Here is a 25148-nt window from a genome sequence, read left to right as displayed (position 1 = left end):
ACACATAAATTATTAATTATTTTGAAATGAACTATGCTTAAATAATGGACATCACGCGGCTGTTTCTTCATAGGACGACAATATCTTAACACACTGGATGCAGGGACCACAAGTAAGTTACTGAGATGGGCTGAAGGTCATTATTCGGCAGTCAGAGCCTTACTACAGAATCCATTGATGAAACAACTGCACGCCAATGAACGAAGTTTAGATGACTCGTAAAATCCTATTTTCCACCATGGAATAAAGACTATGAAGCATGTATAGGTGGGCGAGGTTTTAGGATGTCTGTGCTTAAGAATCTTGGTTTATTAAAATGGTGTAAGCAATAGGGAGCCTAGAGTGCTCGGGTACACCTTTCCCGGTCCAGCCGGAGCCCTCCAGTCAGCAAGAGTCACTGTAAGGTGATCAGAAGAAGCACACGCTTCACTTCTTTGAAGTAACATCTCGTCTTAGATTACTCATCTGTAAGGATAGTTTTATTCTTAAAGTTGAATGTTTCACAACTGAGTCTTTCTTCTGAAGGACTGAGGAACTGGGGCTGAGACTGAGCCCAGCATGCTCTTCTTGAGATACCATGAAGGTCTCAACCAAGAGCAAAGAAAGAAAGAGCAGTGAGTGTTTGGCCTGTATGTTGCTGGGCAAAGAAAGCTGGCTCTGGGGAAGACAGACGACCTCACATCCAAGGGAAGCTACTTAGACAGCTCTGGAAACCCGAAGGTTGGCAGACTCTTCCGGCTGCAACTAGATCTGAGCCCAAAGCCTGCCTGGGCAACTTAGTGACATCCTGCCTGGAAACAACAAAACCCAACAGGAAAAGGGGAACAGAGGCTATTGCTTAAAAAATTAAAATAAGGCATCTGTCTTAAAAACTCAACTAAAGCTTATCTTCTATTATAATTTTTAAAAGGCAAGGCTAAGCCTTATTAACTAACAAGGAGTACGAATTCCACGGATTTACATTATAGTGTAGCTGGTATGGTTACTTACAATAACACCAACTTCTCTTATGTAGAAGTGATTTTTCTACCTGGTATACATGTTTCAACCAAACGTTCGTAAAGGAAAAAAGGGTTTGTCTAGAAAATGCGTGTTCACATACATGTGTTCACATGTCTTTCACTACACCTGAAAAGCAAAGGAAGGAGCTCTACTGAATGCCAACGCTTATGATCCCAACAGTTCTGCTCTGCCCAGCCACTGCTTCTCTTTGTATGGTGGTTCCCTATTAGGGCATGAGGATTGGTTACTGGAAAAGGTTCAGAGAAAACACAAAGCTACGTGACTGAGTGAGACAGGCTCCAAATATTATTTTATGGTAGTGGCAAATTTAATCATCACATTATAGGCTGTTATTAAACTATCCCCAAGTCAAAACAGTCCCACGAGAACCACAAAAGGAAATGTGGAACCACACTAGCTGGCACAGACCCCTGACCAGCCAGTGCCAACCCCCTGCTGTGTTCTTCACTATCTGAATGACCTTTGGCAGGTTCCTCAAGTTTTCTGAGTCATGACATACTTATATACAAACTTTAGTGACATGGGCCTTATTCCTTACAGAAGATTATTTGTGAAATTAACCATGTTACTATTGTTAACAGGCTTAGGAGTTCCTGGATTTTGGTAAGAACTTGAGAAATGTTACACCACACATCATTTCCAAATGGCTGCATCCGGCATGTCAAGGTACCAGGCTGAAGGGATTCTCCTAGTTGGGGCTGGAAGGCAGGCCTTCTGGACACATTCCCAAAGCAAATGCCTTCTCTCCTCACCCTTCTTATCCTCTCTTTGCATTTTCCCTTCCCATTTCAATTCTTGACCATGCCTGAAAATTCCAGAGAAATGGGTTTTACTTTGCCATGTCAAAGACAGAAATACCAGGATATTCCCTGAGGCTGTAGACCGCAGGTTAAAAATGAGGCAACTGACACACTGTAGGAGAGTTGGGGAAAAGTAGGAAAACCCATGATGAACAAACAGGTTTAGGTAATGGCCGAGAGAGCAAAGCGGGAGGTCCGGAGTTTGCATCCCCAGACACCATGTCAAAGAAGCCTGTTGTGGTAGCTAGCATCTCTGATCCCAGTACTTCTACTTGAGGTTGGAGGTCGAGATAGGAGAAGGCAATGGCATACATGCAATGGCAAAACAGGACATCGTATCTCAAGGTGCACAGTGAGGACAGACAACTTAGGTTGCCATTTGACCTGAGGCTTTGTGCGTGCTTGCACTAACACACATGATACACACACACACACACACACACACACACACACACACACACACACACATAGCAAACACAAACACAGAAAAGCACATGATTAAAGAACAGAATTTATAAGAGGTGATGAAATACTCTAGACAATTAAAAAATCATAGAGACTACTTTAGTTGGAATCTAGAAATATTATCATGAAGGTAAATTTATGTCATAGAAAATTAATCTTTTATTCTCTTCTACAGTCTTGACCATGGCAAGCATTGGATCATAGTTTGACAACATAATAAAGATGAAAGCAATTATTAAAATCAAGTGTTTCAAACCCAGACACGCATTCACTCCTGGGATTTTTCACATTGTCTCGAATTTTACCTTTCAACTGTTACAGACACAACCGCTTACGACGGTCAGCAAATGAAAACAACTTACACACATAATTATATCTAAAATACTGAAGCCCAACCAAAGCAAACAGAAACTTAAAGAAAGCATGCCCGAGAAAGAAAAATCTTTTATAAGGATACTTAAGGATTTTTAAGACCACTCAAGATATTTTTTAAGCCAATGTTTCTACTTCCTCAGACTTCACAGACTGCCTACTTTGCACATCCTATGCTTAGTCTTTCCAGACTTTCTTACATAAAGAGCTTCTCTCTGCCCCCATTCTTCAACCTTGTGCTGCGATTTATTTTTCACAGTATTTATCATTTACAGTAATCACCTACCTGACTTATTTGTTTCAAGTTTCTTCCCGGAGTCTCCCTAGTGGACTAGAACCTCTGCCATGAGGGGGAGCAGGAAGCCCTGCTCACTGTATGACCGAGGCCTACAGCAGTGTCTCTATCCGGAAGGCACTCATCCACTCCCTGCCATGGGATTCTGTCACTGAACCTGGGCCAAGCTTCCTTTGGAAATCCATTAGGGAATTGGAGAATTCTCTGAGGTGCTCTTGGGGTTGATAGACCCAATGTGAGTTTTGTGACGTTTGTCTTGGTGGAAGATGAATCCTTTAACTACCGGAGATACTCATTGCTTGAAGCCTTTAAATCACAGAATTCTAAACAGAATCTATCAAGACTTTGGGTATATCCGAAGGATGCTCATTTGTATTACAAAAACATGTGCTCAACTAAGCAATATTGTTTGTCATAGCCAGAACCTGGAAACAACCTAAATGCCCCTCAACTAAAGAATAGATAAGGAAAATGTGGTATATTTATACAATGGAGTACTACACAGCAGAAAAAAAACAATGATATCTTGAAATCTGTGGGCAAATGGATGGATCTAGAAAACATCCTATTGAGTGAGGTAACCCAGATGCAGAAAGACAAATATCACATGTACTCACTCATAAATGGATTTTAGACATAAAGCAAAGAAAAACAAGCCTACAATTCACAATCCCAGAGAACCTAGAAAACAATGAGGATCCTTAAGAGAGACATACACAGATCTAATCTACATGGAGAGTAGAAAAAGACAAGATCTCCTGAGTAAATTGAGAGCATGGGGACCATGGGAGAAGGTTGAAGAGGATAGAAGAGAAAGGGAGGGGAACAGAGAAAAATGTACAGCTCAATAAAATCAATAATTAAAAAAAATGATGAGTCAAATGCAGGATCTGCAAGCATCTATCTTATAGTGGTTACCTCACCCCGCGCTTCATCAGAATCTCTGAAGATACTGCCTACTAACAAGCTCTTGGATGATTCTTACCTAATCCATTTAGACTTATACCCCTGAGCATCAGTTTCAGGAGTCATTCTACATGTTGGTGTGGTTTGTCTTATGGCAGTTATAATTCAGTAGACGGGTACACTGGAAAGAAACTCTTCTGAGCCCTTTCCAGTTTGTTATGAGATTAGAATTTTATCTTTATCTGAAAGAATCACAATGCAGTAATGAATGCATAGAGTTGGAGGAAGGGTCCAAACTACACATGGAATGATAAAATAGGACCTAGGCTCCTGAGTAGATGGGGACTGTGAGCAACCTAGTGGCTGACTTACCTTTTCAGTGGGCATTTGATGCATTGTGCTTCTTTATGCAGGCTAGGGCAGGCACACTAATAGGTAGAAAGTGTAGCTAGTAACCTTCCCAGGAGGGGACATGATGGCCCTGTTCTTTGTCCTCTTTGAAGCTGTATAATGTCCATATTATTCCGTAAGTTTGATATTAAAACACTGACTGTTCCTAGGCACTAGACTGCTAGGATGAATCTTGTAATGCATAGGGAAAATACGCAAAGCCCAAGTAATAGCTACCATGGAATGCCCAAAGAAAACTTGGTATTTGTCATTACCCATACACAGCTTCTCAGGAGGCCAGGTCCTATCATATTCCATTGCACTTGGCTTTCACAATACTGTTGATCAAACAAGCTTTGAAAAGTCCTATCCCACTATCAGGCAAGCTCATTTCACAAGCACACACTTTGTTCTATCCCCTGGGACTCGTCTTATTTGTTTCGAATTCTGAAGGGCTAGTTGTGGGGGGTAGGGTGGAGCACTCCCCTGGAGGCCAGCACTGATAAACCTATGAGGTAGGAGAGGCTGGCTCACAGGTACAAAGTCACTTAACAGAATAAATGATGCCCTCTACTGCACAGTGAGAAAGAGCGCTAACAATAAGGTACTGTACCCTTCAAAGCAGCAGGAAGAAAGGATTCTGACCACAGTCTTTAATGGGAATGCTAATTTCCTGGTTTAGTCATTACATAATGTAGGAACGATTTCGAATTTCACACTGGATTTCATAGCTACGTGTCAGTTAAGAGATAAGGCAAAAACCATCAGTCATACAGAAACACATTGTAAATAATGGGCACAGCTCTTAGATAATAGCCATATAGTGGGTTGTATATTCCCCTGCCCCAATTGTATCCTCAACAGATAGTAAGCTCACTGACAGACCTTTGGAGAATCGTGGCACTTAATAAAATTAGATGTTAGAAAATTCCAGAATCATGGGAACGCTAGTAAGATTAACGTAAGAGATACTGAAATAAAATATTTCAGAGTGAGCCATCACTCATTACATCCATTAGTTACCTGATATGTTACAACCTGATGACTGTTTGCTCAGAGACTAGTCCTCCATTTGTCTTCAGATGGGAGAAGTAGGAACAAGAAAGTACTAGAAACAGTTGAGGAGGAGGGGAAGCCATCACTGCTGCTGTGGTGTTGTTCTTGGCTTGAGTGACAGGGTACAGAGGATGGCTGTTCACAACATCCAGGGGAGAGGCTGACGGTGTGTCAGGGACCAACAGAACAGCTCACACACTAGCTCTTTCACACACAGGCTGCTCGGGTTAGTAGCTACTAAAAACAGAGCCAAGCAATAGCTACACTTTCATAATTGTCTTTTGATACTGATCCCCTTCACCCATGACTCCTGGTACATTTTATTAAAATTGCATTGGCGCAATTTCATACATGATTGGGACCAATGACTTTGATCTAAGATGAGTCCTTTAAGGTTCTGAAGTGAGGAGAGTGGGGTGGGAAACACTAAGAAAAGTTTTCTATCTTTTTTTTTTATTTATTTAATGGAAGGCAATAGTGCCTCCCCCAACTCCCCATACCACATCCTGCTGGAAAGCCGGTGAGCTCTGATTTCTAAGGCATAAAGAATGTGGGTATAGATTAAAATGAATATAAACATACGAGTGCATGAATGTATGTGTGTACAGTGCTACCTAGCACAAAGCAGGCATGCAGGCATTTGGGGCAATGAGCTGTCGGGGCCACGAAGTATCAGTCCAGGAGTGCACTCACTCTCCAATATGGCAAAGGAGTCCTGAAGAGAAACAGTCTCTGTAATCAGCTCAGCAACCTTGTGATATAAAAGCAGGATGATGGCTTGATCACAAGGCCCCTAAATATGGCTTTTCTATGTGGAGAAGTTAATGGGCCATGGAACGAGCCTGACAAGATCCAGGAACAACATCTCAAGCAAGGCCAAAGCGGCGAGTCGGAAACGACCAGGCCATGGATGAAGTTGGCCTTGTATCTTTTGGCTGGAGGCACTGGTGTTCCTAACAAGAACCGTACTTATATCACATGCATATTAGGTAGGTCTCCAAATCTAAATTAATTTAGTAAATATACGAAGGAGAATTTCCGTGGCACAGCCTAATTATTTTTTTAAAAGAATCCCATTGTTTCTGAGCTCTCACTGGCAATTAAATTATGGCATTAGAAAATGTAAACCAAAGCTGCTAGTACTGACCACACTAGGATTAGGATAAAAGTCCAGTAAAACTCCCATGTAAATAACAGCTTGAAAGGCTCTGATAAAGCTGTCCTTCTTGGTCAGAGGCACGTGATAAATGAAATATAAAACATACACGTTCAGATAAGATGATGTACAATAGTGCTGACTGAGTACAGGCATACACATTGAGTCATTTACTCAACCATTTAAAAGGAGACCTATCAAAGAATATCACTGAGTCAACTTCATGCTCACACTGAGCAAGACTTTTATAATGTCACATAGTTCCAGGATGGAGAAAGATTATACATATTAGGATGTCAAGAGACACAGTATTTCATTGTTACTTTTTTCTAAGCTGTCAAAAACTAGAAGATAAATAACAGACAAAAACTAAATTTTTAAGGACAAATATTGCAGATTTTCTTAGCTGGATTGGACTGGTACTGTGATTTATAAGTAAAGTAGTTTTAATTTGTGACTCATTATTTTTCTAAAGAGACCTTTCAGTTCCTCCAAAACACTGACTTTTATCATGCTGGAGGATTTGTATGATGCACAGATTTCTTGGGTAAACTTTTCCAGTTCGCACTAAACCACTACATGGCAACTTTTCCTTTAGCAAAGGTAGAACTCTCCCTCTCCTGAGCTCCAGGCCTTAAGTCTATGTTTTCCCCTAATGGCCACATCTTCCAAGGACAACAAAGGCCCCGAGGTTAGGAACTAACGATGTTGGTGTTTCATTCTAAGCAACAGGGATTAAGCTATCGATTTTACTGTCCTCAGAACACTTTTTCCTATCAAAATGCTTTCCTTTCCAAAACCTGCCATTTCCAAAGGAAGATTTTGCCTGTAGAGGCTAGGCTGAAGGTTCACAGCAAGGGGTACTACACTTCTTCCTGTTGATAATCCAGGTTTAAGTAATCGTTAGTAGATGAGCTGTCAAGTACAAACCAGCCAGCCTACCATAGGCATGGCTCATCAACTAGAACGTGTGTAAATTTGAGACATCAAAAGGTCACAGAGATGCTGGGAACCTTAGGATTTACAGTGCAGATTGCTAATACCTAGGAAAGTAACAGTAAAATAAGCAAAATCTAAACAAAATTAAAAAAAAAATCAAAACCTCATGCAGTTCTAATTCCCCAAAGTGGCATATTTCAAATAATGAATGTATTTCCATAGAAATACAAATTCTTAACCAGTTCATTATAGTTTGATACCTTTGAACAATAATGAAAAATCTCAATCCAATTAAAATTGGCTAAAATCAGAAATTTTAAGAATTGAAAATAAAAACCTAGAAAAATCAGATACAAAGCAATACATTCAATGAAAACCAGAAAAGTTAATAACACTCACTTCTTCATAAAGCTATTTTAGGAAGATAAATTATCTGTCACCTGATGTGAAAGAGAAAACGAAAAAGGCATTTGATAGAGAAAGGGCACAATATACTGTGGGTACGGAAGTTACACTCTTTCACAAAATACTTCATGCACCTTGGAAATCTCCATTTGTAAGTGGCAGCAGACACAAAGATACTCTGTCTGCATTTTAATACCATTTACCAAACGAACACATACGAGAAGAGGTGCATTGCAGTGAGAAGAAACAATTGAAAGCTATACTCACGTGTCCCCCTCAACATAAGCCTTCTTGCTCTCTGTTGTTGAGATTATTTTTTCAATTGTGTTAGTGGATTCAAGGTATAAAATAATTTTTTTTGTCTCATCACCAATCTAGATTTCAGTAAAGATACTTAATCATTAAAGGCTCATTATGACATATCAATCATCTAAATTAAGTCATATAAATCACAGTTATGGTTCTGATGTATATTTATAAGCAAGTATGTATAACAAACTAGGACTTCTTAAAATTATGTAATCGTTGTTTATTTGTCTTAAGAATTATTGGTTATTTGCTGTACTGATTTATTTACCTTAAGCAGCTCACTGAATCACTGCTAGTCATCAATCAAGAGTATCATATAAACACCATGATTTGATATAATTTTATCCAAATATTTATGAGTTTATTAAAATACATGCAGCTATCTAATTTACTATTAATAAGTTAATGCTAATACTCTCAATTTATAAAATGCTAATCTTGGGTTTTCGGTACCCAGGAACACGCTAAAACACGGGGTCTCCTTACTCAAAACAGAACTAAGGTAGCAATGCCTTGGTGTTTAACATTGGACTTTCTCAGTCTGCCTATCCTTTTAGTTTAAAAAACAAAACAAAATAAAAACTGTGACAACAGCTCCCTTTTAGTGTTTTCCTAATGTTCTACTTCATCCTCTGGGAGAAGAGCACAGAGCAATAGATAAGAACACAGACTCTGACCATGGACTACTTGAGTGGCTGACCCTCGAGAAATCAGCTATTCTCCCTTCTATCTGTTCCACCCTGTGTCAAAAAAGAACAGACACACAGCACTGTCATCAGAGGACAAAGTAAACCACTTAATAGCTGCTAAGGACTTAGAACTGACCAGGTACTGGGGACCAGAATGTTTGCTTCCTAAGGGTAGTTAGGTTTGTTGTTTCTGCACGTGAGCTCCTCGTCCTTTATCCTAGACAATGAACCATTACACATCTCTTGTGTGCTTTCCTGTTCATCCCCCTAAAGCAGCTTTCACTATCTACAGAATGCATGAACACCCCAGGTCTGCTTTTCCTAACTCTCTCTCCTTCACATTCAGGCCTCGCCTTTTTGGTCCATGTTTCAAGGCCAGTTGCTCTGCAAATTACCCCTTGAGTAACTGGGGCAGGGGAATTATTCTCTGTGAAGGCATCAGCTACCTCGTTGATAAGGATTCTGCCAGCTTACTTTATGGGCTTTGAAAAGGTAAAATGAGCTGGAAAAACTCTCAGTGTATGGTATGTATGCTCTAGAGGTAGAGCCGAGGGAGAGAATCGCCTACGTAAGGATGATTTGTTATATTCTGTAAAACTAAGATAAATACATGGGTCTTCCCTTCTCATTGTAGTCATAAATAAAAAATAAAAACCCATTTTGTGCTCTTCTCTTTTCAATAAGAATGCAAGCCAGCACCTATTGAAGGTTGCCAGTGCTAGTATCAAATAGATGAGGTCTCCTATGCCCACTTTTCATTTTTTTCTACAGGTGGAAACATCTCCAAATGGCTTCTGTGATTTCTGCCAGCCCTTCCGCGGGTGGCCCACGACAGTTTCCAGTTAGTTTCATTTTGTTTTGCAGCAAACCTCATTTACAAGACCACTCTGTTCCCTGGCTGGGTAATAGCAGTAATATTTTAAAGACTGGAAGTGACATAGGAAAGGAAAGAAATGGATGACATTTCACCAAATGGATTTGAGAGAGAGAGAGAGAGAGAGAGAGAGAGAGAGAGAGAGAGAGAGAGAGAGAGAGGAGAGAGAGAGAGAGAGAGAGAGAGGGAGGAGAGAGAGAGAGAGAGAGATAGAGAGAGAGAGAGAGAGAGAGAGAGAGAAATACTTCTTAGCTTTCTGGAAAACTCAGGTAAAATCTTTTGACTAGAGAAAAAGAATCAGTCATCTCTTTTTCTTGTCATGATACTCCTTAAATATGTCAATTTTAGGGATTCATTTTTATGTGTTTTAAAAAACTAAAGGCGAGAAAATAAATAGCACCATTCCAAATTCCGCACCTTCACTATTAATCTTGCAGTTATACACAGAGGGGCATTAGAAGAGTTTAGCTAAGTGTGACTTTCAAGTAGACAGTTCCATCTATGCCTTATACAAATGAGGAGAGCTGATCAGAGCCTCCGACAGGCAGTATCTGCCTATAGATGGGCACAAAGGATGGTACAGAACCACAACAGACTGTCGCTTCCCTAGCAAAAACATGCAAGCTTCCTTGCTATGTAAGAACACCGGGACACTTTAGTTCTAATTCTGAACTGACCAACTATTTAAGCTATATGACATCCTACCTCAGAAATACACACACGTATTCTGCATAGATTTAAAAAGTGCTAAAATATGTAAAAAGCTCAGAGATGTTAGAACTCAGCAATCTGCAAGCTAATTAAGAAATCAGCATGTGAAAAGTAAGTCTGACCAAGGAAATGCCTATGTCTTAAGTCAAACTAATTTTTCTTGATTGGTATTATTTTTTTCGTTCCCTAAGTAGATATTTTCCAAAAATGTTTATTCACCTGATGAATAAATAAAAATGTTTACTAAGAATGCTACATTAAAGGATGAGCGACATTAAAGATGTATAAACATGTAACTTGCATTAGATCAATAAAGAAATAGAATTCAAGGCCCCCGAGACAGCAAAATGGAGGGAGGAAAAGTACTGGTTTCTCTGCTATCAACATACTTCCTTGTTTATCTTGAAACTTCTGGGCACTAGATTAGGGTGGAGAACTATGCATTTAAAACTCATATCTTCCACTAGTGTATTCCTGAGCAAACCATTTCACTACCTGCTCACCATCAGTTTTGTTCTCGTTTTTGTTTAACAGAGGCAGTGGGACCAGCCTAGATGTCCACCAACAGATGGACCGATAATCAAGATGTGGTATGCACACATAGTGGGATTTTAGGAGGCAAAAAAGAAAAGGGTAATTAGAAAAGCCACAAGAAAACGCATGGACTGAAAAAGTAGTCAGTTATGAGGTGACCCTCACTCAGAGGGACAAACTGCATGTGTTCTCTCTCATAGGAGGGTCCTGGTCTATAATGTATACTAAGTGTGTACAAGTGGACAAAGTTGAAAGAAATAGAAAGAAGACATGAGAGAGTTAAAAGAAGGGAGAGAGAAGGAGGGAAGAAGGCAAAAAGACTTAAGTGACGTGAAGGCTGGAAGGAGATGGGGACGACTATAAGGGGGAAGGGCACAGTAGGCAAGTGGGGGGGCAAGAGAAGTAAGTATAATATACATTGTTTTAAAATGTCATTATTAAAGCTAATACTTTTGAGTGTTAATTTAAATGGAAATAAAATTTTAAAAGGACAATAAAACATTATTCTGCAAAGAACTGGTTAGACACAGAGGTGTGTGCCTTTAATCCCAACATGCAGGAGGCAGAGGCATGGGGATCTCTTGAGTTGGAAATCAGTCTAGTCTACATAGTGAGTTCCTTGACAGCGTGGTCTGTACAGTGACCCTTGTCCAACAAAATGTTGAATTATAAAGGTAGTTATATATAGTAAAGTTTTAATTTAAAAATTCCAAAACAAGAAAAAAAATGTCATTTTGTTTATCCAGAGACAAACAAACAAACAACTAAACCCAAAAATGTAATCAAGATTCTCCCAGATTTCCACGGCATGACTACGGTTCATTCACATGAAGAATGGACATTCTTAATATGATACAGTAATGCCATTTGGAGACTATATGTAAAAAAAAAAAATCATAGTAATAGTCTTCTTAAAAAACTCGATCATTTTAGCATAATGTCTTTGTGCATTTTGTGCACTTATACATGTATTTGTCTCTGATCTAAACATGACCAGGGTTACGTTCCTTGCTTCTATAGTGTATGGCAAATATCTAATTAAATTAGGCAAACAACATTTGCCTAGCATGTTCTATCTGGCATACAAACTGACTGATCGCAGCAAATTAATGCAGGTGTTTACAAAACACAGAATCGCTGCTGATAACCTGTCATAACTTGTGATTCATTAGCAATCATAATTTCAGATCCAGTTTAATGTTTGTTAATTAAGAGTGATGACTGTTTGTTATACATTTGAATTGCTAAAAAGAGGGATCATGATTAGTCAACTCTTCTTCCCCTTGATAAAATATAGAAGATTGAAAACATGCTCACAATACATGTTTGATAAATGGTTAAATGGCATTTTACAAGGGAAAAGCTTATTGTATAAAACCCCATAATTTCAAGTTAAATATCTTTACTGGCCTACTTCAATGGATTTCCATGATGCTTTGCATCTTCCATATTCATTGTTTTTATGTTTGTCTTTACACATGTATATGTATGTGCATATATAAATATATACATATATGTGTAGATATATAAATTATCTTTCAAAATATCTCTCTCGGGTTTCTAAGATGACAAAGCAGTTGAGGTATTTGCTGCCAATTGTGATGACCTATGTTCGATTCTCAGAGTCCGCATGGTAGAAACAGAGACCCAATTCTTGCAAGTTGTCCTGACTTCCACCTACATGTTATGGCATGCCTGTGCCTATCCACATGCTAACAAACACAGGAACAAAATAAATAAATAAATAAATAAAGTCTTAAATATTATGTCACCATCATCTTACTAATCTGAGAGTACTTTCTTTTTTAAAAGAGGGCTTAATTTCTTCAATGAGAGAATATTCTAAATAGTTCATTCTAGAGAGAAAAAAATCTATAGTCTTTAATAGTACACCATATAAATTTGGATACTTTCCTATTTTTTGTGCTGTCTGTATATGTGTGTATGCTTGCACGTTGGGGGTGTGTGCACATGTGTGCACATGTGTGTAGAATCTAGAGGGCATGTGTGTGCAAGTATGTGCACATGTGTGTAGAATCAGTTTTTGTTTCCCAGGTGCCACCCATTCTGGGCTTTGAGACGGGGTCTCTCTCTGTCCTGAACTTTGTTGACTAGGCTAGGACGGCTGGTCCTCGAGCCCCAGGCATGTCCCTGGTTCTGTCTCAGATGTGGGATAGCAAGAACATTCCGCCCTGGCCAGCGTTTGACCTGGATGGAACTCGCATCTTCATGTCTTCATGGCAAGCGCCTCACCAAACAAGCTACCTCCTTAGCCTTCATTAAGTTTATTAATAGCATGTGGTGATTATATAGCTAATATTATAGTGGTTATAGAGATTTAAATATAGTTGCTCTTTTTTATCAAACCAAGAACACACACAAATACAAAATGATTTTTAAATATGTGTGATAGCACAGCCAAAGGATTACCACTGTAGTTTCTCTTCAGCGAAGTGGAGTGTGCTGGAGGCACATGAACTCACATACATGAGCAGGCCCTGAGGGGGCTCCCATGGCCTACCTGCTGCTCATCTGACCTTCCAGAAAGTAGAACAGAGTGTGGTTCACAAGCTTTTCTGATGGCTGATACATAATAGAATGCACACACCTGAAGCCTAGTCCAGAGGTCACCAAGCCCACCCGAGGGTCTGAATCAGGGAAAGGGACAAAAATCAGATTCCGTAGCTAATGCCACATTCATGCTTGCAGAGAAGTGATTGAAAGAGAGAACATGAGGCTTAAAATGTGTGCCAGCGCATGCTTGGCAAAGGCGACGCTTTCCTCCAGTTTCTGAAAAGTAATTTTCCTCCCGCTGAGTCATCTTGACTCATCTTGACCTTTCCTTTGCAAACATTAGCATGAAGTCCAGAGCCCACATGGCTTCAAATGTGCTCTGCAGACCCAGAGAGCCCAGGGGAGTGCTAGGAACCAGCCGCACTGGACGCTCGCTCTAAATCATTCTTAGGAGCTCCTTCCACTTAGCATATTTTGCTTTGCCTCTGCCTTCATAGACATGCCTGGGGAGAAGGGATACGGCTGGCATAGACTCTGCGTCTTAGAACATGATTTAGCATTCTAACACACGATAAACTTTACAGAACACCAGAAATTAGGTAAACGAAAGTGAGCTGGCAATATCAAGAAGGGTTCATTAAAGGAACAGACTCTTGTGTACCGCCCGAGAGGAAGAGGAAGGTTTTGGCAGGCAGAAAGACAAGGAGGCAGTGGGTTGTTTTCAAAACTGGATTGATTAGAAAGCACCTGTGAGAGGGCAGAGTGGGAAGCTGCCTTTCGGTGGAACGCTCGGCGAGGTTCTTCAAGAATTAAGTCTCTACAGCGCTTAAAAAGATAAACCTGGCATAAAAGTCCAGTCGCGAAGGATAACTGAAAGCCACTGTGTTTCCGCTGCAGGTTTGCTGAGCTAATATGTTCATCAGATATATAATCCATTGAATTACCAAGTTCACAAGACAATGGGGGCTGCATCTAGGGAACCTGAAAAGATTAAAGGAGGAAGACAGAATGATCTTACGCTTCTGTATGATAAGCTATTGAACCGAGGTGTTTGTGTTCTAATTCAACAAATACTGAGTGCTGATGACATTCATAAAATAGTGTGTCTTAAGCTCCAGGAATGGACTAGAGCAGTGAGCACGCACTGAAGTAGCACGTAGGTTAGAAGAGCGTCAATACGTCAGAGTCTAAACCACAAGGTAGGTTTTGTCTTTTCTGTGTACTGTTGTGTTCCTTGGGCCCAGGACATCATGAGATCCTCAGTAAACCTTCGCTGAGGGAGCAGAAGAACACGAGGAAGATGTGATGTTTCTCGGAGGATGTGGCAAGCCAAAACCTATGCAATGCTGGGGACAGGAATCTTGGTCTGACCAGGGAAAACTGCTCCTAGCAGAAGAAACAACCTGTGGATATTATGAAGTGAAAGAGATAGCAAGATGAAGATCTTCACGGAGATGAAGACATGAAGATCAACAAGGGACAGATAACAGGACCTCGGCATGCAGTGCAGGAGTTTAAACTACATCCAAAGAGGAGCCAAGGAAGAAATCCAGGCAAGAGAAAGACTGCCTTGATCCTGGCAAGTTACTCCACTTCTTTGAGGCTTAAGTTTCTGATTTGTAGAAAAAGAACAATCACATGCAGCAGCGTTCACATGACGATTAAATCAGACAAAGCTACTGGCACCGGTTAGGAAGTCCACACAAGGTAACCCTGTTCTCAGCCACTGCACACTGCCCTTCAGCCCCAGCTGACCGCACCTCCTCATAGTACCGCTAGCACCAGCCTGTGCTTTCAGGAATGTCTGTGTATTGTCTGAGACGTCTTTAAAGCTAGTTATTGAGAAGCTCATAGCGTGAGTTTTCAACGATAGGTGCAGAGCACAGCAAGACTGTAATGCCTCCTTGATTATCTTTCCTGGTGGCACAGGAAAAAAGAAAGAAGTTGTAATAATATCTAAAATACCATTTGTCAAAGCTTCAATGCTAATAGGTGTATCCAAATTGCTATTACTGTAATGGTAGGAATCTAAGACATCACAGAGACACAATGCAATGGAAGGGTTTACTCCTGAAACCTTGGGGCATCTTGCAAGTCATCAATATTATTAATAAGATTTTTTTTAATTCTATAGAATTAAGCAAAGTGATGACTGGATTTCAGCACAAGGTATGCTGGCTTAAACATGTCTTCCCAATTTTCACATTCCTATCAGCTTCCTTCTGCAAACTGGGCTTCTTTTCATCAATACTATGAGTGACTGGAAGCCACACACCACTTACTATTTCAACCATGGCTTCTGACTTGAGAAGTGGGCCTACCAATTCAGAAACACTTAGTGGCCCCTGGAGGTAACTTGCTCACTCCTGTGTAGGGAATGAAAGCTTTAATTTCTCTAGAGCATAGGGTCGAGAAGGAGGAGAAATCATATTAAAACAAAAGGGTGAGGCAGTAACTATAAACAGGAGTTTGAACATACATGCACACAAACATACATACATACGCATGTAATTCTTATACTTCTCTTTATTTTAATGATCATTTCAGGCGCCACTTTAGGGCCTTGACTAGAGTTCCCCACGCTCATTTCAACAGTGTGGAAACCAGGAAGATAGTTTGTCGTGTACCTTGTTTTTATCCACAGACTCGAGCTAATGTTGGCTTAATCTTGGAAGACCAGGGCATTATATTCCACAGGTCATCTGAAAGCCATTGCTTCTGATGTAAGTCTGTTTTCACCTACACTGGAATTGGTATATGTGTATAGCATCTTCCTTTACAGAAAAGGTACAGACATATTGCCCAGGGAGGAGGGAGAGAGATGCATAGGAAAGGTACACTTTAGAGACAATGCTTTAGAAATGAACTTCACAAGCCGAGGGGTCCGCCAGCCTACTTCATGAGCAAAATGAATACAGCCATGAACTACCGTGGGAGGTTAAGACTCCAGAACGCGTAAAATCGGTCAATGCAGGAGACTGCTCTTCTCCATACACTATGAGGTCTCAAATGTGGGGAAAACATTTTAAGGACCATGACTCATGTCTGAATGTGGCAGCAGTGTTCATACAAAGATCAAGTGTTAGGAAGGCATGGAAAACTGGAAATGAAACAACCATATAAAAACCTACTTACTGATGATCTAATCTTCGTTGATTCACATTCCTGCAAGGATTAGAAAATTCTACATTGAGCGCAGTTTCCATATTTCTCCTTCCAAAGTTGTCATTAACTTGGTATTTACAAAAGACCTCTTGACAAAGATACAAAAGAGATGGGTTTTTATTAACAGCGGCCATGCTACCTCTATCATTTATAGACACAATGGTCCCTTTGAGAAATCAAGAGTGGTTACTCAGGAAACACTGGTGAAACAGACACCAGTAAACCTCCATTTTATCCCAGTAAACCTGTACTTATCACGTACATTTTATTCATTGGATCTTTAAGCACTTCAAAAACCTGACTTACTCAGACTTATCCATCAGCGAAGTTCTGTTGGTTACAGGAGCAAACAGTTGAGTGTTTCAACTAGAAAGTAGACACATTCGCATCCCTAGGAGACTCCAAAGGCATCTTACATAAACACAGCCTAACTATCTGTGTTGGAAATTGGCCAGACCACAAAAAATCTACAACACTTTTATAAAGCCTGTTAAAAGTATCTTTTAAAAATTTTTCTTTTATTATTATTATTATTATTATAAATTTTCACCTCCTCCCCTTTCTCTCCCCCTCCCCCATTCTCCCTTCCCCTCCATCTTGAGTCCAAAGAACAATCAGGGTTCCCTGCCCTGTGGGAAGTCCAAGTTCCTCTCCCCTCTATCCAGGTCTAGGAAGGTGAGCATCCAAACAGACTAGGTTCCCACAAAGCCAGTACATGAAGTAGAATCAAAACCCAGTGCCATTGTCCTTGGCTTCTCAGTCAGCCCTCCATGTAAGCCACGTTCAGAGAGTCAGGTTTGATCACATGCTCCATTAGACCCAGTCCAGCTGGCCTTGGTGAGTTCCCATTAGATCGGCCCCACCATCACAGTGGGTGGGCGCACCCCTCCCGGGCCTGACTTCCTTGCTCATGTTCTCTCTCCTTCTGCTCCTCATTTGGACCTTGGAACCTCAGTCCAGGGCTCCAATGTGGGTCTCTGTCTCTATCTCCATCCATCGCCAGATGAAGGTTCTATGATGGCATGCAAGATATTCATCAGAGCGGCTATATTATAGGGCCTGTTCAGGCGCCCTCTCCTCAGCTGCTCAACGAACAAGCTGGGGACATCTCCTTGGACACCTGGGAACCCCTCTAGAGTCCAGTCTCTTGCCAACCCTCAAATGGCTCTCTTAATTAAGATATATACTTCCCTGCTCCCATATCCACTCCTCCTCCATCCCAACTGTCCCATTTAAAGTATCTTAACACCTCATGGTTGTCAAACTGTTATTTATTCCATATTTCAGAAAAGGCACTTCCTAAAGCGAGCAGGCTGCTCACTGCCAACTAGGTATACACCTTACATCCTCGGAAGCTGCTCATCACCATCACTGTTACACTTCCAGTCCACATTCCATTCTGTAACAGGGGACTAAACTCTTGCTATCCCTTAGCAAGGGCATGGACTACATTATTTTGTTTGAGAAACTCCAAAAGCCTACTTTTCAGTGAAGTCTCTAGGCATCACCTGTCAGTAATCTCCTATCTCCATCTCTAACACATGCAATCCTCTCTGTATTTGGGAGCATCCAACTATCCCATTTTGAATATTTGTGCTCTAGAAATTATGGGCTGACGGTATCTCCGTCGTAACCTTTGGTAGACAAACTGTGACTACTTTGGAAATAGGATCGCTGCAGATAAAACCCGGTGAACATGAGGTCATCCTCTGGGGTGAGCCCTGATTCAACAGAACATACTAGAAGACGTACATCTGAATATAGATGAAGACACCCAGACAACATGGAAATGGAATTGGTAATTAGAGGTTTGACCTCACAAATGATGGAGGATTGGAGACCATGAAAAATTTCATGATTTCAAGAAAGATCTTTCCTCTGAGGTTTAGCAGGCAGGATAGCGTTGTTAGCATTTTCATTTCAAACTCTAGTCTCAGAATGGCCTGGCAATGCATTTCCTGTGTTCTAGTTTTGTGAAGAGAATAAAGGCAAATGTGTGAAAGCTAACAGAAAACCCCAGGGCTTCAGTGAAGAGAGACCAAGCTAGAAAACCTTTTGCCATCAGTCAGACTACCCAAGTTCTCCTTCCATAGACACCACGGCAACAGTTTGGGTTTTAAATTTATCAACACTTTGGGCACTTGAAATACTTCTATATATTTTAGATGCACTAGTTCAGTCAATTGTAAAACCACCACAATTGCTAAAAACTGTTGATTACTCCCGCCTTCCAGATAGAGAACTTGGAACAATGAAGGAACTGCCCAGCCAGTAAAGGGCATTGCTAGGGTGGGACCTAGGTAGGCTCTCTGAGCTGAGATCAACCTTCCACACAGCTAGGACCCTCAATCACTACAGCATCTGCTCTCTGTAGTGAGACTTCCTGCATATAAAAATTGGTAGAACACAGACTCCCATCAACTGCCCTTTCCCCCTGTAAGAGTTTAGGTTCTTTGTTCATTGGCCAGCTAACATGAAAAGTTACAAAAGAGGATATAGAAAGGCTGAGTTAGAACCATCACATTGCGAAGATGTGGAGGAATTCTAGTGAGGGAAAATTCAACCTGTGTCCTGATTATACCGAGACCTCTGATGCTTCAGTGCAAGAGTGTATGCTGAACTTCAGAGGCAGGCATCTACACCAACCAACGGAAACATGAAGGAAGCAGGACAGGCACTAAGCAGAGCCTTAGAAATCCTGGTTTATAAGAAGAGCAGGTAGCATTTGTTCTGGCAAACTAAGCAGACAGCAACATGACATCTGCTCTGAAGTATTAGGGAAGACAAGTATGGATGAGTCTCTAGAACAGCTTCGTTTCATTATTTTTTTTTAATCGAGGGAAGAATGAAAATGAATGGGAATCAAAAGAAAGGCCCCCTGAGCCAATCAATAGGTGGCACATTTCTAGCAAGAAAAGCATGCAGAGGAGGAGCCAGCATGGTGCTATAGTGAGCTCACCCTGGAGCAGAGGCACACAGCCATGTGGGAAGCAGTGAGCTGCTATCGTTACTTCATCAGGCCCTGTGTCACCTCTGTACTTTCCCCCTTTTGATTGACAGTGCTCTTCATCTACAGCTCCAAAACTAGAGTTCTGGTTCAGAGGGCACTACTACAACTAATAGACATGGGGACTGAGCTAGCCAACAAATGTCCTTAGCCAAGAAACCAGACAACCTAGACAACAATGAGGACCCTAAGAGAGGCATACATAGATCTAATCTACATGGGAAGTGGAAAAAGACATGATCTCCTGAGTAAATTGGGAGCATGGGGACCTTGGGAGAGGGTTGAAGGGGAGGGGAGAAGCAGAGAGGGGAGCAGAGAGAAATGTAGAGATCAATAAAAATCAATAAAAAAGAAAAAAAAAGAAAATTTAAAAAAAAGGAAACCAAAGGAAGAATGCTTCCCCCTACAAGTGCTGGAGGAGGAACACAAATACATCTTATCACATTGTATTAGTTTTCCATTGCTATGCTATTCCAATGACCCTCAGACATCACGAATTAGATGATTGGCATGAGCTAGATGCAGCACTTTCAGAACATGGCCATCTTTGGTTATTTAAATCTCTGTTCTATATACTTTGAAAAACATGATGACAGCCCTAAATTTTCTTCCCATAGAGCCCGATTCCTCACAATGGCTTTCTGCATCAGGACCACTGATGTTTTTCAGTGAACTGCATCATCCTTGATATCTCAAATGCTCCCAACTCTCCAGTGTCATCACCAGGTTTCACGGCTAACTGCGGATCTGATGATTAATAAGCAATCCTGTGCTTGGCTGTTAAATGCAATGAGCTAGGAGTTTACAGTTATCCTTAGTGTGCATATTCTTAAGGAGAAAAAGAGACAGACTATCAATAAGGAACTTTTTTCTTCAATGGGACTACACTGATCCAAGTCTGAGCCTTCATGAAAAAGTAGCACATGGTTACTTGAAGGCACTGAGGATAATGATCAAAATTATCACAGACAGTTGCAGCAAAACTCACAATTCAGGCACAAGAATCTAAACAGCCACATCCACATCTGTGCATGAGTAAGTAATGATACCCCCTCCTATCAGAAGCAGAGGGAACTCAACTCCATGCAACGTTCAGGCGTTAAAATCCAAAATAAGCACTTTGAGAACTGCTGAAATATGGCACCGTTTCATTATTATATTTCCCTTCAACTGTAAGAGAAACGTGTATCTTAATAGGTACCTCTATACTTACATAAGAGGAACTTGACGAATATTTGCTTAATGGAACAGAGGCTGGCGGGCCTATTAAGGAAGGGATTTTCTGATATTGTCTAGTATGGCAGGCTATTCCATTTCTTTATACATCTATGATTCTTTTAACCCAAGCCCTGAACAGCAAAACAGGGAAGGGAGCTGCAGACCTGAGTGAGCTCACTCCTTGAAATGCAGCAAAAAAGACCACATTCAATTAGGAGCCACAGAGCTGGCAGAGAACATTGTGCAGTTCCCGGGCACTGTGCCCAGTGGGTGTGAGAAGACTCAGAAGCATGCCCACACCTTCCCAGGTGTTCTGCTGACAATCCTGCCACTTCCACAGCTTCCTGAAGGACGATCTTGATACAACCCTGTTCTTCACACCCACAAAAATGAAAGCCAGCTTGCCCAGAGCAGGGTGGGCTGCCCTCCACTGGAGTAGCTGAGCTCCCGGTGCTTGGTGGCTCTAGGTACCTGCCAGTGGGCCAGTTTTAATTGTCTGCATGGTTTATCTTTTTTCTTTCCAGAGCCTCATCATCTTTTATTAATTTATTAGATTTTCCTCCCCCAAACATCTCCTCCTAATCTAAATATATCAGAAGAAAGGGAACAATTTACTGCTCTTCTGTGGTCTGAAGACAGGCACATTCACGTAGCCCAGCTGTCAATCTTCAAAATGGAAGATGATAACCTTCCACAAAACAATAAAACACCAGCCAGGATGGTGTTATATAAAACACTTGATTATGAAATGAGTCACTGAATTTCCCATGTGTAAAGGTGAGCTCTTACTGATCTTAGAGCACGACTTTTCCGTGACCCTTCTCTGGGCAGAAACGGGGAATGTTTGCCCACTGGCCCCACCATGGTACTGCCTGACTCTTTTTTTCACATACCTCTCCACCCTGGACTCTAGCCAGTGCCGGTGGAAAAGCAGCTGATGCTCTGGCTAACTAGGGATGACCTGTTAATTCGGTAGATTCGACTCTTGGACTTCCTGCTACTAAGCACCCAATTTAGGGACAAGGAACAGAATCCAATTGGGTTCTGTGCGGTCTTCTTTAAAATGGGGACAATACACCTACGCACTGGATTGTTACCCGATCTTGTATTTAATCACCTAGCATATTTTCTGGCACACAATGTATATAAACGGAGGCTATCATGATAACAAGGGACTGTCACTCCACACTCTAGTCTGAAAGCTTATTTGTCTGTTACAGTTCATCCTATACCTACATCAACTATCATATGTATATACATGGTTGCATAGGAAGTTACAGGCAAAGTCTTAAGATTCTATGAGACTGAAGAACATAAAGGGTTGCTGCATGTGTGTGTGTATTTAACATAGTTAATAATTTTTAAATTGTAATAAATATGATCTCCTGAAACTGAGAGGACAATGCTATATAAATCTTACACATCAAATCTGATTTAAAGAAAACACTAATAAAAACCTTGTAAAAGAAATAAAGTGGAGGAAAAAAAATCTAAATATTTTGGTTGAGCCAAACAGTTGGCGCATCCTGTAAGAGTAGAAACTACATCACGTCAGCTTTAGTATGTTCCAGGTGATCCTGGTGAATGGTGCCCCAGGACCAGGACTCTTATCTTTGCACAGTATTTTTTTCCTCTCAAATCTGAGCAGGCAACTAGAACACTAACCATTCTTATTGCTTCCTGTAGGTGAGCTAATACCATTTTATGCACATTAATTAAACACAGAATATGTTTTATTTCATCACATAAGTATTACAGGACTTTTGACGTTCACACAGTGAGCCTAAATAAAATGCTGATAAACTGTTAAGCTGGAAGGATCTTTACCTAAAACAAATTTTGCTTTGTTTGCCCATTTGCTTGTGTTATCCCACACCTTCTGGACAAGAAGCACAAAGGCTCTGAGAACCGTCGTTTGCTTTCTGCTGGCTTTGAGTATCAACCTCCTCCTTGAACTATTTCTTGTTGGAAATGTTTACTAAACTGGACAGTTAGTTATCTAGTCTTTCTCTACCCCTTCACATGTTCCCTCCCCAGTTCATTTCTGCGTCTCCTGATGGTGCTATAGACACAGGCTCGGCCTCACACATGCTAGGCAGCTCCTCTACTTTCCAGTCACATCTCCATCCCCTACGATGCCTTTGAAGTCATTTATCTTACAGAGTTTTTAAGCTCTCTAGAAATATGACATTAACGTGGAATTGTAGCTTTGGGTCAAACATTATGTCTTTTGCATTGATTTTCGAATGAATTCTGCAGCGCACACTCATATTTCACGAAGATAATAGCAAACCCTTCCCCTTTACAAGCTATTAGTTCACAGCACATTTTTTTTTCTCCAGAAATAATGACAGTTTTGTAATCATTAGACACACAGTGTTTGCCGAAGGAGATTTCCTGCAAACCTGCTGCTGGCTTCAGGGCAGAGGAATTCCAGTGTCTCTACAGGATTCACACTGATGTGCATCCATGTCAGGTTCTGAATGCAGAATCCAGCATGGATGTCCCGGTAATCACCACCCCCACCAAATGCACACCACTGCCCTTTGAGACCTCGATTTCAACAAACACGTAATGCAGCCTATTCACACGTTGTCCAGCTCATGCCAGGGGTGTGCTGGGTGACACGCACAGCTCAGAGTGGCACCCAAAGGGCTGGTCATGATTGTCAGGCCCTGAGAACACTTACCTTTCACCTGTCTCTTTCTTCTATGGATAAAGGACACCACCTCTGTGCTTCAGAATGCAGTGAAAGAGAGAGAAAGAGAGAAGGAGAGGGGAGAGAATGAGGGAGGGAGAAAGCGAGAAAGACAGGAAGGGAGGGAGCAAGGGAAGGGAGGGAAAGAAGGAGGGAGAAAGAAAGGGAGAGAGGGAGGGAGGGAGGGAGGAAGGGAGGGAGGGAGGGAGGGAGGGAGAAAGAGAAAGGAAAAGATAGAAGTCTAGTAACTAACTCCTGTTTAAAGCTTATTTCATTTTTTTTCTTTTGAATTCACTTCTGTTAAAAGTCAAATACATCTTGGCCCAGATCATAAATACTGTGTTATCATCAAAGAGAAATGACATCAGCCCTACTGTGTAGAGAGCTGCTAGTTCCAAAAATATTCAGTTTCAATGTATACAACTGAGGAGTTATAAGACTGGCTGCCTTTCAATCTACACACGCGCCCTTCTAGGCACACGTTAGAAGTGAACATAAACACTATTATCTGTCGCTAGCATTCTACTCCTATAAAGCAAATCAAAGTAGACAGATTTAAAAGTGTCAGCTTGGTTATCTGGGAGATGTCTTTTAATAGCAGTTTGTTGTTAAACAATACTGAGTTGTTTGGCTTAGTTTCTTGTGATTCATGAAGAGAGGCCAAGACATAATGGAAACAGAGATAACATAATCTCAAGATGATAAGACCCATGTTTCTTAGGTCTACTCAAGAACTCTACAGGGGCCTCCTGTTAAGATCAAATAAAAGAAAGGCCCTCAATGTCTGTCCCCCAGCTCACCCTCAACCCTCAGGGTCCCTGTCCCTCTTGCCTAGTTCCTTACTTGCTCCATGACCACAGAGCTCACAGGGTTCCTTAGTTAAAAGGCCAGCACCCATCTCAGGGCCTCTGCGCTTCCTCTTCCTACACACCTGCCTCAGCCATGTATCTGTGGTCCCTCTTTTACTCTACTGTGGTTTCATCTTTTCAGATTCTCCATCTTACAGTTTTGCTTCTTACACACCTAGCCTCATTCTTTCTCAGTCTTCAGAGCTTTTGTTACAATCTTGAATGTTAAGTAGAAGTGTGAGTCCATGCAGCCCTGGGAGTGTGGGGGTGCTCACCAGGCATGGATGTGTGGAGACCAGAGATAGACTTAGGATGTCTTCCTCTATTGTTCTCCACTTTATTTGTGTGAGACAGGGTCTCCCACCTAACTTAGAGCTTGCCAAGTAAGCCAGTGAAGCCCAGAATCTCTGTCTACCTCCACAGTGCTGGGTTTTTACATGTGTGCTAGTTATCCGAGCTCAGATCCTGTTTGCACAGTTAGCAATTTACCTACCGAGCAATCTCTCCATTCCCCACATTAACCATTAACGTTTAATACATTTGCTTATCTCTCCCTACTAGAACAAAATTCCAGAGATCTGGACTTCATTTATCCCAATCCCAGAAAACAGTCAGTGACCATGTAAGGAAGGTTCTAGAACAAATGAATGAGTGGTTGGAGAACAATGCTACTCAGTATAAGCAAGGTAATGTGAGAAAGAAAGAGAAAAATGGTGAAGCATCTGAGATCAACTAGAGGAAGCACAACACAGAAAAAGAGAGCTGTGGTTGTTT

General features: G+C 41.1%; 1 protein-coding gene across 1 annotated transcript in view; it reads right to left on the bottom strand.

Annotated features, from left to right (window-relative positions):
• The window catches only part of Ppp3ca (protein phosphatase 3 catalytic subunit alpha), a 288992-nt gene that overhangs the window by 75292 nt on the left and 188552 nt on the right, over positions 1–25148 (bottom strand). The gene's annotated exons all lie outside the window — the stretch shown is intronic.

Source organism: Arvicola amphibius, chromosome 14, assembly GCF_903992535.2.
Source record: "Arvicola amphibius chromosome 14, mArvAmp1.2, whole genome shotgun sequence".
Taxonomy (NCBI): domain Eukaryota; kingdom Metazoa; phylum Chordata; class Mammalia; order Rodentia; family Cricetidae; genus Arvicola; species Arvicola amphibius.
Note: the sequence above shows the minus strand (reverse complement) of the source record. Positions and strands in the feature narration are given on the sequence as shown.